The sequence below is a fragment of the Lethenteron reissneri genome, chromosome 34, assembly GCF_015708825.2.
Source record: "Lethenteron reissneri isolate LAM-NWPU_2019-01 chromosome 34, ASM1570882v1, whole genome shotgun sequence".
Taxonomy (NCBI): domain Eukaryota; kingdom Metazoa; phylum Chordata; class Hyperoartia; order Petromyzontiformes; family Petromyzontidae; genus Lethenteron; species Lethenteron reissneri.
In genome coordinates this window covers 12,545,103-12,565,711 of record NC_083812.1, presented here as the reverse complement: position 1 = coordinate 12,565,711, position 20,609 = coordinate 12,545,103, and the positions used below count along the sequence as shown (strand labels likewise).

Here is a 20,609-nt window from a genome sequence, read left to right as displayed (position 1 = left end):
GTGTGTGCGTTTGTCAGCAAAACGAGAGGCAATATCAGAAGTTGATTTCTTATGCGTGCACCAGTCAGCAATTTTACAAGGCCATATTTCCCTCAATAATTTTATGGCCAAAACCATTTTAGTAACTCTATTTTAGTAACTCTATTGACAGAAATTATAAAATGCCTCGTGTACATCGATACGCATGTAGGTTTGCTTTTCCATGGGCATTCAGGATGAATTAGAATCTCATTACATATTGATAGAAACACCACAATGGAGCCATCCACCTCCAAACGCTGGCAAAAGTATTTCGATTAGCGTCCCGTATTTCGCCTTACTTCTGAGACTTGTATGGGTGTATCCAATTATACCGAGATCGAGAAATGAATGTAAATACGGGGCCTTGTTAATCATATTAATTCCAAGTACTTCCCCCGCGTGTTTTTATCCCCCCTTCACCAGAAACCATCGCCGCGTTGTACCGGGCTTGCGTGCTTACCACAAAAAAAATTAAATCATAATAATAATCCCGACTTGTAACGCGGTGCCGCACAGAATTGCCTCACTCTCGACAACACAGAATGACTCAGAAGGCACGAGGAGGAAGCACAGATGAGTTGGCAGGCAGCGACACGGTGAGCCGGCGCCAGAAATTGCCCAAGCTTGCGGCCCTCTATACTTTAAGATGTTTCAGCCAATTAGTGAATGTTCATTCATGGAGGAGGAAACCGGAGTGCCTGGAGAAAGCCCGCATATGTGAGGGGGCAACACTCTATCCCACACTGATGGAACGGATAGATTCTAGATTTCAAGTTTTCTTTGAAGTTACTTAAGCGGTTGTTCTTTCGCTGTGTTTGTCCCCACCTGAAGACGGACGCTTGTGTTGCACCCGAAACGTCGTGATTTAATTTAGTTGTTTTCATTTTTATTTATTTTATTTTTTACCTACGTGACTTTACCTTAAAAAAAAGTATGGAACGGATAGAGTCCAAATTCGCTTTATTGCCTTTTACTGGAAAACCAGGATAGGGCACTTCCTCGCCACCCACGGGAAGGGAGTTTCACACCATTTGTGGGACCCACCAACCCTCACTGCCTCCACAGCACTGGATTAGAGGCTTGCATAGCCACCACTGCCGGGCGTCAATGCTGATGGCTTTGCATTGACAACTGCACTGGGATAGCAATACCGGATATCAGTGGTGTACTTTCAACATTCGAGTACTGCAGTGCATTTATTCAGACGGGGAGAGCTCTTGAATCGGTCGGCTTTCTAGAAAAAATATTCTATACCAGACCCAGACACCAACAAAGTACAACAGAAGTGTAGTGTTAGGTGGTATTAACATTGCACGGTCAATCCACTGCTGGATTAGGGCCACCCCAAACTGCCGCCACCTCTCACAATATTGCGATGCAACAATCCATCCGGCAGCTGCGCATTAACTGATTCCATCGCTCCATCTCCTCCACAAACGATGCTCTCTACGACGAGTTCCATCCCTGAGTTGCCACTTAACCTTGACCATCGGCCGTCATTCCTTCCAGTGAAGTGTCCTGCCCAAGCCTCCGACGACTTTTATTAAGAGGTTGGACGGTGTCATTCACCTGTTCTCTAATCCGTATATTCATGCTGCTTTGTGCTTTTTCAGTTTTTGTCCTCTGCTTTTCATAAACGACCACGTTGTTTCTGAACCCCGTCTCACAGCTAGCAGTGCACGCTGATAAACATCTTACTTCAATATGCGCAGCATGTTTTACGTCACTTCTGTGTGGTTTAACAGGAACACAACATATTACTGTTTCCGTGAGGGATGGAGCAGCTTTGGGAGGCTTTTATCCAGCAGTCGGTGGCGAACGGTTAAATGTTGTTCAAGTCAGAAAATTAATCCATCATTCATTTTTTCATTTTATTATTACGCATTTCTGTTTGAGTAGAAAACAACAAGCCTGCCGCGCTTAAAATAAAATCACTCCCATCACGGCATCGTACACATTTTTGGAGGAATTGGCCCAGATAAGCCTTAAGCCTTGAACTTTTGGCGATTGGAGGGGGTTTTAGTTACCCTCCAAAAAGACCCAAAAACCTCAATCACGCGGATCTTAGGATCATCGCACGGGGCTTCTGGGAGGAGTTGCTGCAAACTGCGGTGGTGCCGCAAGTTTTAGTTTTCACGGATTACTGGAGCACGGATTATAATGAGGGTTTTATTGTGCTTTGCAACAAGGCATTTGTTTCTCTGTGAACCCTATACAGTGATCCCTCGTTTATCGCGGTTAATGGGGACCGGAACCCCTCGCGATAGGTGAAAATCCGCGAAGTAGGATTGGCCCCCTAGGAATTTCCGTATATGTGTGTGTGGGTACCAGAATGTTTAAAATATGTATATTTATACTTTATATATATATTTTACTTAAATCTATTTAATTATAAAACCGTAATATTATACATTCACTCTCTCTCTCTCTCTCATACGATACGTATTATGGTGTTCTACACTCACCAATGACAGTAGTATCTTGAGACTTGACTCCGGTAATGACGACGACGACGATGACAATGACGATGACAATGACGACAATGACAGACCTGTGCAGTTCGATAAATGTGATGATAAATGATGATGATGATGATAGTGTTACTGCACAGGTATAATGAGGCCTTTAAATCAGTTCGAAAAATCCGCGATGCACTGAGGCCGCGAAACTTGAACCGCGAAGTGGCGAGGGATTACTGTATTGCTTAAGTAACAATGGTAGTAACACAGTATTGTGCAATTGGTTAGGCCTAGCCCATCGGAGCTACAAAAACACAGGGCCAATGTGATTGCTAAGCATTGGATCCATGTCCGATTGGGTCCAATGTAATTTGGGTCACATCAGAGGTGAACCTACACAAGCCTAATAAAATCAAACGGTTTCACTGAAAAACCAGCTGTCATCAAGCAGCGACGCAACGCAGGGCTGCGAATGATGCATTAATATGAATCAATAAAGTGTCCCTCTTGTTCAAACGGAGTAGTGGGTGGGGAGTGTGACGCACGCCTCTTCACCATTCCCATGGCATGCTGACTTCCTGCTAAGTGCTGCACTTTGATGCGCATGTGGACCAGAGTTTGAACTTGCGACTTTCCAATGGTCAGTCAAGTTCTGAACAGTACCATTAACCATCACCAAACACTAAACTGTATATATAACTAAAGCTCAAATTGTAGTTTTTTTAGCTTTAACAATAAATTGCTGAACAAAATCCGAAAGACCCCAAACGTCCAATGGCCAGCAACAAAACAGTACCATCAGAGTTATAATAGATACGCATTAACACGTGTTTTTAATTTGGCAAGGTAAGAAATTGAGAAGAGAGACGATGATGAGAGCGGGGAATTCCAAAGTGGAGCAGTGGCAAGGGAAAAGCAGAAAGAGAAGTGTGGCGACCTGCAGTGTGGTGAATGTGTGAGTGATTAAGTGGGTGAGCGAGTGGGTGAGGGAGTGAAAGGGTTGGTGAGTGGGTGGTGAATGTGTTGTTGTGACCTGCAGTGTGGTGGTTGAACATCGTATGGATCAGTGTCTGGTAAACAGAGTCATCAACATGGGGGCAACCTACACTTAACTTTGTTGACCTCTTAACGTGTGGCCCAGCATCCCGTGTAAAAGCACTGCCACGGCATTGTTTCTGTACTGCAATGTAGTTGCACATTGCCGAGTCATAACAAGCAATTCACTGCCCAAGGGCCCGATTATTGTAGCCATTCTGTTCGTCGTTATACCACACTTTGGCGGAATAACAGTCGTATTCATGGAAATAAGGACTCGCTCTGCATTCTGAAATTCAAGTGTGGCCAATCTTCACAATATGCACCAATTGTTATGGCTCAGAGTTGGCGGTGTGAGTGAGTGAGTGTCCACCGGCCTCGTAGACAGTGAGCGGCTTGCAATCATAAGATTACGAGTTTAAATCCTGGTTGGGGTTGAATCAACCCATAATTCCTCTGGGGTCGATAAATTGACGACCATTTTGAGGGGAATTCAACAGTGATTGGATATACATGTTTTGCCCAAAGGAATGCAGTTCTTCCACCAAATGTTTAAGGCTGTAATTGGGACATTAGCACTGTCTCAAGAAATCACTTAAACTTTTGGACTCTGAATGCAGAAATGTTTTCCACATATGGATAAATATTCTACCGTCGTGCAATGTGGCCTGGTTGTACCTCCACACCACTCTTGTTTTGCAGCATCAACACACGAGAGTGGTGGAATCTTGCAGAATGGAGGACTGCACACGTAGGGAAATGACAGTGCTGATGACTAAAATGATGTTGATGCGGATGAAGAGCATTATAATAACGGCATTGCTATTGCCACTGACACTGCTGCGGACAGTGACGCACATGCGGAGGAAGTAGTGTTCCCAAATGAGTCTCACCGAGTCCTAGACTCGCTTTATTTAAGTGCTTTGTATTTTGGAGGGAAACTGCAGTACCCAGAGGAAACCCACCTTCAAAGTAGATATCACTCAAGCGTTTACACTATTTCTGCACTTGCCAGAAGCCATGCGAATTTCGAGTGTATTTTGTGTAGCCGGGTGAGAACTCAAAAGAGATAGGATGAGACTCATTTGCGACAGTGACCTGGCTCACCAAACATGACCAAAAGAACCAACGTGAAAGAAAAGTGCAACAATTAAGTAAATTGAAATCACAGCAAAGACGCCTGCATCAAAAAATAAATGGAAAACAGTGCACATCCATAAATAAAATAAATTTACTTAAATTTTAAATAAAATGTATTCCCGATAATTGGTTCTTTACCCTTCTATCTGGCAACAAAACCCATATGAGACTAGGCTCTAAAGAAAGCTGTCTCGGGTGTGGACCAATCAACTTCAAGGACAGTGCACATTATCAGAGTTATGTTCTTTTGTTTGTATTATGACTGCAGGTATTGCGGTCTATGCAAACATGACTCCTTGTAAAAAGGTGTCAGTTTTGTTGCCAGATAGAAGGGTAAAGAACCAATTATCATATTTTTACTGGCAAATGAGGTTCCCATAGTGTAGATGCTTGCCCCGAGCTCTCATACTCTGATGGTGCATTGTCCTTGAGTTGTGCGCCTTTTGGCGTCATCTGGTCCAACCCATATGAGACTAGGCTCTAAAGAAAGCTGTCTCGGGTGTGGACCAATCAACTTCAAGGACAGTGCACATTATCAGAGTTATGTTCTTTTGTTTGTATTATGACTGCAGGTATTGCGGTCTATGCAAACATGACTCCTTGTAAAAAGGTGTCAGTTTTGTTGCCAGATAGAAGGGTAAAGAACCAATTATCATATTTTTACTGGCAAATGAGGTTCCCATAGTGAAAATGTATTCCCTTTAACAAAAGCTAGTTCAGACAAATATATATTTTTAAATCGTTCAAATTAAAATAAACTTATAGATATTTTTTAAAAATCTACTTATAGAAACATCAAAATATGTGTAGGGTGATTAACTAACGAGCAGGTAGACAATGATAGTTGTCAAATACCACCCATGACCTACCATTATTGTTGTGGTGGACTAGCGTATTATTCTGCTCGCCATCGCTGAACCGTTTAAGCGCAGGTTACACGCACCGCAGTCTGCGTATTTATATTAATTTATATTGCCACTATTTAGCTCATTACGATGGTCCATCACTAAGCACTCATGACAAATTCACCACACGTTTTTGCTCTTGTGCACCACTGCCAAAGCAGTCCCTTTTGTGTTTAATTATTTGCGTAACATTGATAACCAAAATTGTATAACAATAGCTGTGAAAAAAATTCAAAGGACAGAAAATCAATCACGTCTTCTATATTTGTGGAGAAGGCTTTCAGTCGTGCCATATTAAACTCAATTCTGCAGATATCCAAAGTTCAATTTCTGTGATTGGTCTGGCAGATATTCCCAGGATAATAGGGCTTAAGTGTCCTCAAATTAGAAATGCATTGCAGTGATTCTCGTGTGTATATGCTACAGACATTTCTCAATGTGTAACAGAACGGTGTAGGGTAGAGGCAGAGAGGTTACCATAATGCACCGTTGGCAAGTGACATCCACACTGATCCTGGGAGGATTGTCCCCGCTTTCACCAACCTTGACGGACCAGCTTGGTGAAGTATGGTTAACGAACTCTCATGGCCAACACAGCACGAGCAGACCTTCATTCAGCAGTAATTTTATGAAGCATTGGAGCATTATATCTCCCATGTATTGTCAACAGAGTACAAAAGACATTGCCGTTTGCACGCCTCTGGATACAATCGCACCGACATGTCCATTGGAAAATTCAAGTGTTTGTATCAAACGTGATCCCAGATCAACAACTCCAAAGATCTGGAGCAGTTGTTTCATCCAATCCTAATCTATTTGGATCGGATTTCAATGAAAGTATTTCGGTTATGCATTATTACATGGCTAGAAGTCCTCTGGTCTGACACCGTTTGAGACTAGGCTCGAAAGAAAGCTGTCTCTGGTGTGGACCAATCAGTTTCAAAGAAAATGCATAAACTATCAGAGTATGTTTTTTGTTTGCATTCTGACCACAAGCATACGTGGTTAATGCAGATATGATTCCTTGTAAAAGGTTTCAGTTTGGTGTTTTAACATCTTAACACAGCTGTTTTGTTGCCAGAAAAAGGGGAAAACCTATTCTCATATCATTGGTTGTATTTATTTTAGCATCATAATCCAATAGTTTTAAACACTTGGTTGATGTAATATAGACATGATTTAGTTTCAGTTCGTTATATTATATCGACGTTCATCAGGTTTTCAATTTTAAAAAAAATTGTCACGAGTTTGGTTGTAGGCAACGCTGTGTTCAGACGCTGCACAAGGTGAGGCTGCACTGCACGCCGTGGTAGGGAGACGGGATTAGCTACTTACTACTTAGCTACTTTCATTTTACCAGGTAAGGGCCACTGAGATATGCAGCCCTTTTTCAGAAGCGACCTGTCCACATATGACAGCTCAACGAAGTGGCTTATCGTGTGCAAATTTTTCACGGCCAAATACTCTAAACGCATGTTTCTATCTTGACTTAAAGCTTTCGTGACTGCAGGATTCATATATAAAGTGCATGTTTCTAAATGAGGGAAAAACCGGAGGACCTGGAGAAAAATCCACGCGACCACGGGGAGAACATGCAAACTCCAAATATGCAGGCATCAGGCTCAGGATCAAACTCACTACCTATTATATACCAGGCGAAGTAGTTAACATCTTGCCATTGCAACTCCCTTATTGGAGGGTGCCCATGTGTATGAGAGGCTACCTCATTGTCCAGATGATAAGAGGCTCCAGAAAGCTCGACACACCAATACATTTGGGGTCATCTTTAAATAGGACACATTTTCCAGAAAATAGAACCTTATGGGAAATCATAAAACAAGGAGCAAAACACAAGTTTAGAAACACAGCATGGATGCAGGGAACCAGCGCATGTTTCATATCTGAAAACACTGCGGTGCCATGAGAGTCGTCGTCCAGGCGATGATTATGAATGCACCGCTTGATCGCAGGGAGAGACGTCTTCTAAAAGATTATTCTGATAAAAGCACGACTCCTCGAACACATTCATAATGCAAATAGATAGTGTTTATAATTAGGTAAAAACCTCTAGTCATTGACCCTCGCCCAAACAAAACACGTTTGGAACACGATTCATTCGCCGGGCTACAAGGATGGACAAACCTGTCAACCCCCTATCAGTGCCCTACCTTATTCCAGACCAATTCAGACCTTATTGGTCACCCCGTGCCCTTATAAATCTCAACGTTCATCCTACAAAGTCCCATCACAAGGGCGAGACACAAACAAATAAACCAAAAAAATGTGCCCGAATTGAAACGGCTGTATGCCTTTTGGACCTGAAAACTCAATTTCCCTGTACAAGAAGACGGGTAAACCGTATGGGTTGACAGGTATGAAGCCTCATCTTTTTCTTTAATAAACACGGCGGGAGTGGGTGGGTAGGGGGTGTAAAAGGTGCTTCCTGTAATCAAAGCGTATGGTACTAGGCAAGCGTCCGCTGTTAAAATAAATAAATGCACTTCTTTTTGTGTGCAGTATCCTGGGCCATCTCTCACATCCCAATCTCTGCATCGTCAACGAACCCGCAGGAGATCATACGGCCCACGCAGCCACGTCACACGATTAATAAGAATCAATTTCCGAATTGACTCATCATGGCTAGGGCCACTATCGATGGATTGCGCATTCTACCTGAAAACAAATCTATTCACGAGAGACGAATCCTACAGCCATTATGGATCATGGGCCTGCCATTACTCAACCGCAATGATTGATTGGATTGCCACTGTTTGGGATGACAATTTACCAAATTGCATTGTATTTTTTGGTCCCAGTTCGAAAGCTGCCAACTTAAAATAAAGCAAAGTTGCAGATCATTCATTTAACTTTAAACAATCTATTTTCACGGAAACAAAACACACGTGAACCTCTCTCGTCACGGTTCTTTGACACAACCGGTGTTCATCAGCACCCGTCTCTCCAGTCAGGTGTCTCAGCGGAAGTGAGCATCCTGGACTCGGAAGGTTCCGAATTCATATTTATTTGGGGGTTGATTCAACCCATCATCCCTCTGTGGTTGATAAAACAGCAACCACTCTGTGAGAATGTCAGGAGGGGCCGTCCTACGGATAGACTAGCCCACAGCCCAGAGGAATATGTCAATTCCATCACTAGCTCAGGCCTGTAAACAGGAGAAGAGCGATTCCCGATGATCATTTGAACATAAAATCAGTGACAGTGATTACCACGGTCCAATCGCATGAATCCACTGGCCCTGACAACCTTTTTTATGCTGGTAAGTAAGCAGGATGCGGCACGTACGGTTCCATCAGAGCTGCCCGAGTTACTGTGATTGCACGTTTGATCTGTCACCCATGTCCTTTGCGATGTGCAAGATGATGGGGGGAGGAGGGAGGGGCAGATGTATCCTCTGATGGCTGCCAATAAAATAATTTTTTGACCGGAGGGTGATGGATAATTGGCATTTCTGTGGTGCGTGGACGTTAAATGCAGTGTTTTTTGTTAGTTTTGCATACTATGCGTTGAAGTTGTTTTTTACATAGCATTGAAAATCAAAACCATTCTACGGATGTAGTTGGGTGGGTGGGTATGTCACAAAGATAAAGCCATATCAGTGCTTAGAGCTGGCACTGCTGAGATTCAAGGGTGCAAATCCAGGCAGCTATCCATGGTTAAACCACGTTCCCAAGTGCAGCGATTTGATCTCAAGCCCAGTCACCAATGCCAGCATAAAAAAATAAATCCATTCCATTATCTAAAAATACACCAGCGGAGGATTGTGCATAACATACAAGTACATCGTGACACAATAATTTTCCTAAACAAATAAAAATAAAATGTTATATTCCATCAGCCTATTGGTCTTCTGGATCAATGTTTTCCAGGAGCATTTAAAACAGGTTAATGCTATACCGGTATCAACTTCCATCAGGCCTGGTAAACAAATGCAGCCATTGCTTAGGACATCAGGCAAGCCAGCAGCAATATTTTAATTGCATATGGAATAACATTTGACATCTATTTTTCAATTAGAGACCCATTAACCCTTCATTAGCTTCCTATCACACACACACATTCTGTTAATTGTTCAGAAAGACCTTAGGGGAACCAAATTACAAACGTGTTACAGGCCAGCCAATAATGTCAGCAAGATGGATATAAGGAAAGGTTTTTGCGCCGCATACATACAATGCAATCCACAAAACGACAAATTCATATCAAATACCATTATGCCTGGCTTTCAGTATCAAAATACAATATTCAATGGACTGAAGATTTAAACAAAAACAAGCCCTAAATAAATAAAAACAATTTATAGAGAAGGAACCACATTGAGTTGCATGAAAACAGCAGCAAAATACAAATCAGGTACTCATGATGACTTATGCAATTCTAGAAGATTGTCCTAACTCCATTTCCACATGGGATTTACGGAAGAGAAATTGCGTAAGCTCCGACAGATCCGACAGATCTAAGGGTGGTCGAGACCACCCTTAAGTTGGCCATTACTCACGTCCACACACCGGCTCTCACAAATACAAAGGTCCCCGTATAGCCTTATCAGACTGTTGGGGCAAGTGCTGTTAGAGAGCACCTATGAAGGCCGGCATGGCACACGAGGGGGTGGGTGGTCAGCACCACGCCCGGCCGCCTTTGTCTCCTCAGTGGTGACGTTTAAACATCACACCAGGTACTCATTTGAGGCTGAGTCGACCTAGGGGAGGCCCAGGATCGGTCCAGAAAATCGTCACTGGTAGTGGCTGTGAGCGGGAATCGAACGGCAAGTTCGTAGTGCAGTGCGCTAACCACTACACTACCGCTCCCCCACTTTGTCTTTCTCTCACAGATACACATGCACACAGACACACACTCTCACACATATGTACAGACACGATTCTCGCTGACGGCCAACACCAGTGATGATCATCTGAACCTGTCCTGGAACTCCCCTGTGTCAACTCAGCCGCACATGAGTACCTGGTGCAATGTGTGAACATCGTCAAAAAGGCGGCTTGGGCATGGTACTGGCCACCCACCCCCTCGTGTGAGTGCTGGCCTTCATAGGTGCTACTCACTAACTGCACTTGCCTGACAGTCTGTTAAGGCTATACGGGGAGTCCTTGTCTTTGGAGTGTAGCTGTCGTACCAAATCACCTGCAAAACTAAATAACAATTACAAAACAACATAAAAGTCAGAGTGATTTTCGGCTCAAATAAGCATTGCGGTAGTGGTCATCTCCTGATCACAACTTTGAACCAGTGGTGGAATTTCCCCATTCTTATGGCAGGGGCGAGTCTCTCTCAAGGACAGCCACTCTTGGCTTGCCCACAAAGTGGTGGCAATTTTATCGACCCCAGAGGGATGGTAGGTTGAGCCAACCCCAACCCGGATTTAAACTCACAACCTTTGGATTGCGAGCCACTCGCTCTACCTCTGAAACACCTGGCCGGCAGATCTAAATAACGATTAAACCACGCATCATTGGCACTTTCATATGGACCGTGGAGTCGATGAGAACAAATTTGTAAAGCACAAAGGGTGTACGTGACATGCGGTTGTGCATTTCTCCGTGTTAATCCAATTTGCAGTTTTATAACTTCGAACAGCATCCGATCGGTGGCTGTCCGATGCCAACACTGTAAGGCCCTCAACGCAACGGGCAGAAGCAGCCTGCGACAGATGGTACCAGAAGCCATTTATTCACTTCATTTATTATATTTCTTATAATCTGCGCAGTCAACTCAGGGGCACACGTATCACGTGCAGACCTGAAGTTGAAACGTTACCAAGTTAATTGGTTATGTGACGTCTCAAACATATGGTATATGGCCGTCAACATTTAATTATTGCCCATCAAACCTGCGAATCCACACTGCAGTGCTTAATGCATCACTTCAGTGACACCGCGTCATAATTAGTCTGCTCTTAACTACAATTGTGTCAGCGGTTGAAGGAAATGCACGGGAAATGTGATGCTAAACATATTCAAAGGATAACTGCAAAGGTTAAACAGAATAAAGTTTTCTGCCTAATACAATCACACAACTTTGCGATTGTGTCGCTTGGGTAAATTCCGTACAGACTTAATGATTTTGACTTGGTGTGATATTCATTGCGCAATTGCATACCGTGTCAGTTATAGATTTACTATGTTTGTATAATGTTTGCTACGTGTGCGGGTGTACGTGTAATGTGTTGGTGGGAGAGTGACTGAGTGAGCGGGTGGGTAGGTGAGCGTACGTCTTCGTTAGGTTTGTGTGCGAGTGTGTGGGTCAATGTGTGTGTTTGCGAGTGAGTAGATGAGCGAGCGCATGCGTGCACGCGTATATGTGTTAATACGCACGCACGGTTGGCTCCGTGCGGTGCGAAAGAAGTTCAACAAATACAATATGTAAGTAACACCCTCGCAAACGAGATGTTCCATCTCAAGCGATTTCCCCGGTCAAACACTTAACTCATTAATCAACAAAAACACCCCCCCCCCCCGAAAAAAATAATTTCCCACGGCACCGTAATTCAGAGCAACGGTTTGACATCACCGTACCGAGAGAGCCCACTGCTGTGGGTGCGGCGAAAAAGACCGCCCTGAGTCCGGTGTGGAATCGCGTGAAAACGCTCGGCAACCCATGGCGCGCCTCGGGCTCACCTCAAAGGTCGCTCTGCGGCGGTGGCAGCGGCGGCGTAGGGCAACACGCGCGAGGCATCACCGACCACTCACGCCGCCACAGCGCGGCCCATGGCTGTCTGCGACGTGACCCCCACCAATGCAGCCGCTGCCGCTCGGGGCTGTAAGCGGATTAGGCGCGCGTGTCGCCCAAAGTGCCGTGAATAATTATCCCCGCGCCCATCCCCACCGCCACCACCACCGCCACCCCCACGCGGCTCGGATTACAGCACCGCAGGATGAACCCGCGCGAGCGAGAGGCTGCGCCCACTCTGATAATTACATTTCTGTAACTGTAGACGTCAATGAATAATGCAGTGCCACTGGAAGCAGCGGAGCGAGATGCGGGAGCGGAGGGGCGACTGCGCCTCGCAGATGACGCGCGCGCTCGAGCTCCCGGTGCTGCTGCTGCTGCTGAACGGGCGGCACACGATGAGCGCCGTGAGACACCGGCGGAGGTTCCGGTTCGACACCAGCAAGCCGCCATAGTTAATGCTGCGCTGACAGTTGACCAGTGAACGTTAGAAATCACGCGGTAGCGTTCGAAATGAGTGGGCCATTGCGTTCTGGCGTTCTGGTCCAAATTTGGCAAATTCGAAACATTTCCCCCAAGGGTTCCCAATTGGGATTGTACAAATGTAACCGGTGTGGGCTTAACTGGAGACGACTCGCACGTAAAATGTGCACTTTGTGGGGGTTTTTTTCCCGTTGAGAAATGATATGCAAGTGTCGGTTTTAGTCCCGCAATTCGGTTTGGGGGTCTGTGATTGGTCCAGACGGTATATGAATAGCATTCTGTACTGAATCTCTCTCTGATATATTTGGGCCATCGTTCGATGCAACACTATGATACGTAACACGAAATAATTAGCATCGTTGTGGAAAATATAAGGCACGAAAAAGCCAAATACGTCCCTTTCCCAAATGCGTCGCTTTTCGACGAATTAAACTGCTCTTGAAATGTGTAACCATTGTATATGTGGTGATATTTAGTGTACATTCGTGTGTGAAATTGGCTAATTGAAAGATTAAAATCCACCCTTCAACATTATTTTAAGCCAACCACTTGGTCAATAAATGGTCAAGATCTAGCAATTAATCTGTAAACAACTTGTTCAGACGACAATAACTAGTTACAAGTGGGACATTTAAAAAAATGTATTGCAGTAACTGACCATGTATTTTTATTTTCATTACTCGGGGAAACAGTCGCCTTCCGATTCATCAGGACCTAAGTAACGTCCCTTGTCATCGCTTGAAGGCACGGAAGCCCGTTTGGACCATTCGCTTCACCTTCAACAATGCGAGTTCAATCCCGACGAAGCTCGGGGAGCTGAATGGAGTTCAAAATAATTCCCAAAACAAACACCTTTTGAAAGACCCAACAAAGAAGATGGCTAGATTTGATCTTCCACGAAGCTCATGGTCCACTATAACCGCATCCGCACAAACCATGACATACTTTTTGCACAAATGGAATATAAAAAAACTCTCCAGTGTGCGACTGTGGTCATCTAGATCAGACCATACAATGTTTAACAACACAATGCCCGATCCACAAATACTAAGGTGACAACACAGCGATACACTCCGCTGATCCTGACGCGGTTATCTGACTTGACCACCTGAATGTGAAATGGTAGTTGTTGCTTCGCGTCTACAACCCATCAATCGGTGTGCCAATGAATACCTGTGGACCCTGAGGGTTAGGGTTACCTTTCATTTTCTAAACACAGCTGCTGGGCACAGGCTCAAAACGCCAAACGGCCAGCGGCAAACAGCACTGCCAAAGTTTCAACAGATAAGGAGTGTAACACATTTCTTGAATTGAGCAGGGCTATTATGAGAGCTTGGAAAAAGAGACGATAGAAGGGAATTCCAAAGTGGAGCAGCAGTGCGTGGGAAGAAGCAGAAAGAGAGGAGTTGTGACTGGCAGTGTGATGTTTGAACACAGTGTGGATGAGATGACACAGTCTGCTAAACCGAGTCCTCAACATGGAATGCGAAATCAATGAGCACAACAAAATTGAAGAATTTCACTCTAAAATAAAAATGGGATATCCCCCACAATGCATTGCCATTGCTCTTATTCACAATCTGTGGTCAAGTGCACGTTGCAGGAGACCTTGTCTTCCCGTTGTCTGCAAACGAGACAAGATTCAGCTCAGTTCTATTACAGCTGCTCTCATGGTCATGACCAAACATTTGTCTCACCCCTCTACAATCTTACCTGCGAATCCCCGGGGTTCCGATGATAATGGGAAAAATCACAGATCCACTGGCCCCGGCGGATAACGTGATTTACGGATAAGACGACGGGGGAGGCGTTTGATGTGTTTCCCCGTGGAGGGAACGATTGTGATCGCCCGACGGGGCAAGTCCTGGGCTCAACTTTCACCATAAACTGTATGTACTATATTAGAGAGAACAAAAAGTTTTATTGGCTGGCAACGTGCCGCCCAGCGCGCAGAGGGGAAGGGGCACACAATTAGAGGGGTGCGTGGGGGGCATGCGAGGGTGGGGGGGGGGTCGACTGGGGGAATATGCGGGTCTTTGGGGGGGGGGGGCTGTCACGTGTGAGATGGGGGCGTTGGGGTGGGGAGAGGACCTTCGTTCAACGATGGGTACTTTCACTTTATTTTTTATTTTACTTTGGCTGACTGGCAGCACGCTACGAGTACGTTGGCGAAAACAACGTGTGGCCGAGATAAACCGGTCTGTGTTTGTGCACGAGAAGGAATCTGGTTGGCCGGCTCAGTCCGTCATCGGGGCCACGCGTGCCAACAATGGCACGCGTGGCCCCGATGCCATCAACGCTCCCCTGGCCACTGATGGGCTGTGAGGCTTTAGTAGAATTTCAGAACGGAGCTCCATCCATTGCGCAAGGGGGCCCTGACCGAAAGCTGCTTTGTGAATTTAAAAGAATCGATTTACAGATGATGAAAATGAAGGCGATGTTGAAGAGAATGATAGCGATGAAGATGATAATCATAGTGGTTCTCATGATGAGTAGAGGAGGTCATCTGATTTTCTTTGGTTCTTTCGGTAAAGTCACGTAGATAGAAAAATAATAATAAAAAGAAAGTAAATAAAAATGATATAAAAAAATAACAAAAAATGTAGACTGTAGCCTGGTTCTAGATTTGAAGCTTTCTTTGACTGCAATGATTCATATTATTAGGTTTTTTCGGTAAAGTCGCGGAGGTAAAAAACATTAAAAAGTAAAATAAAATAAAAATCACGACGTTTCGGAGGCAACACAAGCTTCCGTCTTCAGGTGGTACCGTCACAGCCACGACAGCTGTATCAAGTAAATGAGAGATTGCAGAAGCTACCACTCCGTTTATATAATGGTTGGAGAAGGTGGTGGGGGCAAGGGCTGCATACTTTCTTAAATATACAAACACAGACATAATTTCAACCGTGATAACGGTTACAAACTGAGTAATCATTGGAAAGATGTGATTAACCATGCAAAAAAGATTTAACTACACTTATTTGCCAATCTTATTTGACAGACAACCATCACAGTTTTACCATGTCTAGTGGTGGTCTCCCTGTTACAGGTTGAGTCACAAACCGCACCTCTCCATAACAAAGGCTCAGCCTTTGTTATGCAGTCTATTCTTAGTCTTAAGCCTCACCTTACCATATTAATAAAAGTATGCGGCCCTTGCCCCACCACCTTCTCCAACCATTATATAAACGGAGTGGTAGCTTCTGAAATCTCTCATTTACTTGATACAGCTGTCGTGGCTGTGACGGTACCACCTGAAGACGGAAGCTTGTGTTGCCTCCGAAACTTCGTTATTTTTATTTTATTTTACTTTTTAATGTTTTTTTACCTACGTAACTTTACCGAAAAAACCTAAGAATATGTAGCCTGGTTCTTAACCTAAGTGGGTGTACTGGCAGTCTATAATGTAGATTTATTCTGATTCTTTCAGTAATAAAAAAATACAAAATAAAGATAAAAATGGTCTACATTATAGACTGCCAGTACGATAACTCAGTTTAATAACCACTGCTACAGTCTACATTACAGAATGCCAATACGCCCACCAACCTTAAAAACCAGGCTACAGTCTACATTATAGACTGCCAGTACACTCAGCAAGGTTAAGAACCAGGCTACAGTCTACATTAATGTTTTTTTTGTTTTTTATTATGTTTATTTTTTACTTTTATAATTTTTTTATTCACTTTATTTTTATTTTTCTATTTACGTGACTTTACCGAAAGAATCAAATAATGTGAATTCCTGCAGTCACGAAAGCTTTAAGTCAGGTCATCTAATATATCACGACAAATGTATTATTGTGCAGCCTTCCCAGCAAAGATGGGATTCTACATTGTTTTGCATTAATATACACACCAGCGATTTGAGAGATGCAATTTGCATGAATGACTCTACAGGTTATAATAAAACAGCATTATTACGATGCACTCGTTTGAGGCGCGAATCATCTTACCTATCAAGTTCCCGGGGGAGAGGTGCCTTGAGTGGCAGCCAAAAGCAGGCATCGAGATCCCCTACGCCATTTCAGCACGCGACCAAGAGCGAATGCTGAGTGCGTAGGAATGAATACTCCGAGACACCTGCGTGCACCGGCAAGTGATAAGGCATTGTTAGTATCTCACATGGAGGCAATAGGGTACAGAGAATCAGCCGACCCAAGAGGAAAAAAAGCAAGGAGTAGCAGATTTAAGACTGTTGTACAGGACAGTGTAACATGTAGGACGAGGGGCTTTTGTGAGCCTAGGTACACAAAGATAACGATCCCCCGTGTAGCCTTTCCAGACTGTAGGGGCAAGTGCTGTTAGAGAGCACCTATGAAGGCCGGAACGGCACACGAGGGGGTGGGTGGCCAGCACCACGCCCGGTTGCCTTTCTCTGGGGAGTGGCTCATTTGAGGCTGAGTCGACCTAGGGGAGGCCCAGGACCGGTTCAGATAATCGTCACCGGTGTTAGCCGTGAGCAGGAATATAACTGCTAGACCACCACTCACTACACAAGAACGTGTTTGACCACACATCCTTGTGTAACTACACACACTCGTGCAATAAAAATAACCAGATACTTGACTATGAATTGACTACGAATTTTACAATTACTTTTGAAAGTAATTTGCCTGAGTCGACTTTGTTACGAGAAATGTATTAACATTTATACGTATGTATGCGCCGTTTGATTTCTTCTGCAAAATTTTATATTTTTTCCTCTGGCGAGATGTTAACTACCTCGCCTGGTATACAGGAGGTCGTGGGTTCGATCTCGATCCTGACGCCTGCTGTATATTTGGAGTTTGCATGTCTCTCTACCTGTGGTTGCGAGGATTTTTCTCCATATCCTCCGGGTTTTCCCTCGACATTTAGAATCAACACGCGTTTAGAGTATTTGGCTGCTATAAATTTCCACATGATAAGCCACTTTGCTGGGCTATCATGTGTGGCCAGGTCGATTCTTGAAAATAGCTGTACAGCTCAGTGGGCCTTAACTGGTAAAATAAAAAAATGTTGAAATAGTAAAACAAATATGCTTGTTTGCTTTTGATACGATTGCAATTTACATCATTTCTACAATATTTTTTATGTTATTGCGTTTGTCCTTTTGGTGACCCATGTTACTCTTGCGAATCCATGGCTCTTGAGTTCTCACCTTGGGTAAACACAATCCATCTGAAACTTGAAACTATGTTTGCTTTACGAGTAGAATTGACACTTTTTTTTCTTCCATATAGACCAAACCCAAGCATAGTTCTCAATCAGTCTAGGTCTATAAAAGCCCAGGCATAGGTGCACAGTCTCAATATCTGGGTCAAATCCAGACATGCAGCAATCTTATTCCCATGTCTCTCTATACACATATGGGCCCGCATACAACTGACAGTCGTCAGTCTTTATTTAGACGCAGATTATTCAGAGGTGACTTTACTCAGTGACATTAAATGACCTGATTTACTGCGTAAACATAAGCTGCTTATCGTGAAGATATCACCGTATGCTTATCAATTACCCCCCATGACGCCAGAGTCTACACGGAGCTGGCGTGTAAACACAAGAGAAATTACTTCATAATGGGAGCTCAAAGAGGACGTAGTATTTCACGAGTAAAAGAATGTTGTACGCGAGGCAGTGAGACGGGGCAGATGAGTGGGGGGGGTCTGCCTCTCCGATGCGATATCAACAAAGCCGCGCGCCAAATCGGGTGCTTAAGACTCGGCGAGTTCAGACAATTTACTTTCTGGGGGAAACACTTGGCAGGACCCTCTTGAAAGTCGCGAGGCTCTCTTGGCTAAACAGGCACAATTGCAATTACCCCACACAGGCCTGCAAGCGAGTGTATTGTTACCCCTGTCCTACATTTTCAGGGAAGAGAGCGACAATCGCAGTGAGTTTCCCGAATTCAGTGATTTGGCAGCCCACAGCGGCGCTGTTTACAGCACCCACTCTCGATAATGAAATTCAGAAAGTAAAAAAAAGTCAGGGCAGAATGTCAGTTGAACAAATGCCGATGGAAAACAGAAAGTTCACAAGGCGATAGCCGTAAATGTTCGTGTTATGTGTGTTTCAAACAACACACAGAAACGTGCTTTTGTTATATATGTACACACGTTAAACTTATTTTTTACCGAAAAAACCGAAGAGTATTTATTTCGCACCGTAGGCAACCAGCCACCAGCCGTGCTCATCGTAGGAAGGGCAACAGACTAAGCACAAAAAGCAGTTCTAAAGAAATGAGTTTCCAATCTAACACAAACACTGTACTACACATATGTTGAATACACTGTATACGTGACTATATTTAAACAATAAATTAAATACTAGCATACGACGTTTCGATTGCAACACAAGCAATCATCATCAGGTATAAATGAAATAGTAACACAAATCTAGTATACTTAGAAATGTAATGCACCGTGCCACGCACCGTGCCACTCATTGTCAATGAGTGGCACGGTGCAGGAACTTGGGGAGGTTACGAGACGAGGAGAGAGACAAACTGAATTAAATAACCTAGCAAAATCCCTGTTGTATTACATTACATTTCTAAGTATACTAGATTTGTGTTTCTATTTCATGTATACCTGATGATGATTGCTCGTGTTGCAATCGAAACGTCGTATGCTAGTATTCAATTTATTATTTTATCTTTATACGTGACTTTACCGAAAGAACCAAAGAGCAATTCCTGCAGTCACGAAAGCTCCAAATTAAGTTTATATTTAAACATTTATGTTGCACCCGGTGGCTCAGCGGTCGAGTAAACAATGGGAAGCGTGCGAGTTCAAGCCCTGGATGGGGGGTTGACTCAGCCCATCATCCCTCTGCGGTCGACAAAATAAATACAGTAACACTTTGCGCAGAAGTCAACAGTGGTTGTTCCATGGACTTGCGGAAATTATAGTGTTGGTTCAGGGCTGTACACGGGAGTTAATCACCGTCTCAGTGCTGATTTGAGCAGGAGATAATTTGATTCTCGTTATGCACAGCATTATACGTTGTGTTGGTATAAAACTACTATTTTCAACAATTAAATTAACGTCACAAGTGATTATTGATTATATTACTTTGAAAAAAACGTTACTAAAAATATTTGTATAGACGTATGCATGCTACATTGCTTTTGCAAATAGGTCTCGAATATCAGACAAATGTAAAAACATGTATTTTTATTCAAGCTGGCAAAATGTTTACCTTTAATTTTTTTAACCATATCCAGATAAATCATTGATTGAATAGCAACCGATATCGAACGAAACGCTAAAGAGATTTAATTGGATGTTGCAAATCTCAGCTAAATTAATTATACATTGAGAATATTCAGTTGCTCATGCGAATATTGGGATATCAACCGATATCGTAACAGGGTTTTTTGTTTTTTTGGCCTCTTCAGGTAAAAAAATAATAATAAATGTCCCCAATGTATTCCCCAATGTATTCCAAACACGCCATTGCCATTCTGCCACGAGATGACGAATAACATCGGAAATTTCTCGGAGCGAATCTGGCCGTGTCTTCTCCAAACGCCTGCGGAAGAGAATGCTCAGCGGACGTCTCTACCCCCAAGGCTGCGACTCCCCGCACGGCTCCGCCCAGAGTCTGTTTTGCTGCATTACAGTCAAATCGATATTCGTTTTTTTGTTTCATTCTCAGAGCTTAAATTTCGCTACATTAAATGCAAAAAACAATTTTAATGTGATGGATTTTTTTTTCCGTGCAGCCCTTTGGCAATCGGACCATCAACTCGCTACACATTTGAACAAAAAAATAAAACGAGCAGACGGTTGGCCTCCGTCACACGCCTGCCCCTCCACGTAAAGGTATAAAAGTGTTTTAACACCTGACCATCGACAACATGGCCTACTGGGAGTGCATAA

The 20,609-nt window shown here is 43.7% G+C and overlaps 1 protein-coding gene across 9 annotated transcripts in view; it reads right to left on the bottom strand.

Annotated features, from left to right (window-relative positions):
• Positions 1 to 20,609, bottom strand: part of PCDH15 (protocadherin related 15) — a 114,499-nt gene that overhangs the window by 70,971 nt on the left and 22,919 nt on the right. For 5 of the 9 annotated variants that reach the window (XM_061565304.1, XM_061565312.1, XM_061565309.1 and 2 more), the window contains one exon: positions 16,701 to 16,827. The exons of 2 other annotated variants lie outside the window; for them this stretch is intronic. The gene's annotated coding sequence lies outside the window, so the exon portion shown is untranslated. Of the gene's footprint in view, positions 1 to 12,210; positions 12,365 to 16,700; positions 16,828 to 20,609 lie in introns of those variants that run through there. 2 more of the 9 variants (XM_061565308.1, XM_061565311.1) reach the window with 1 other exon arrangement.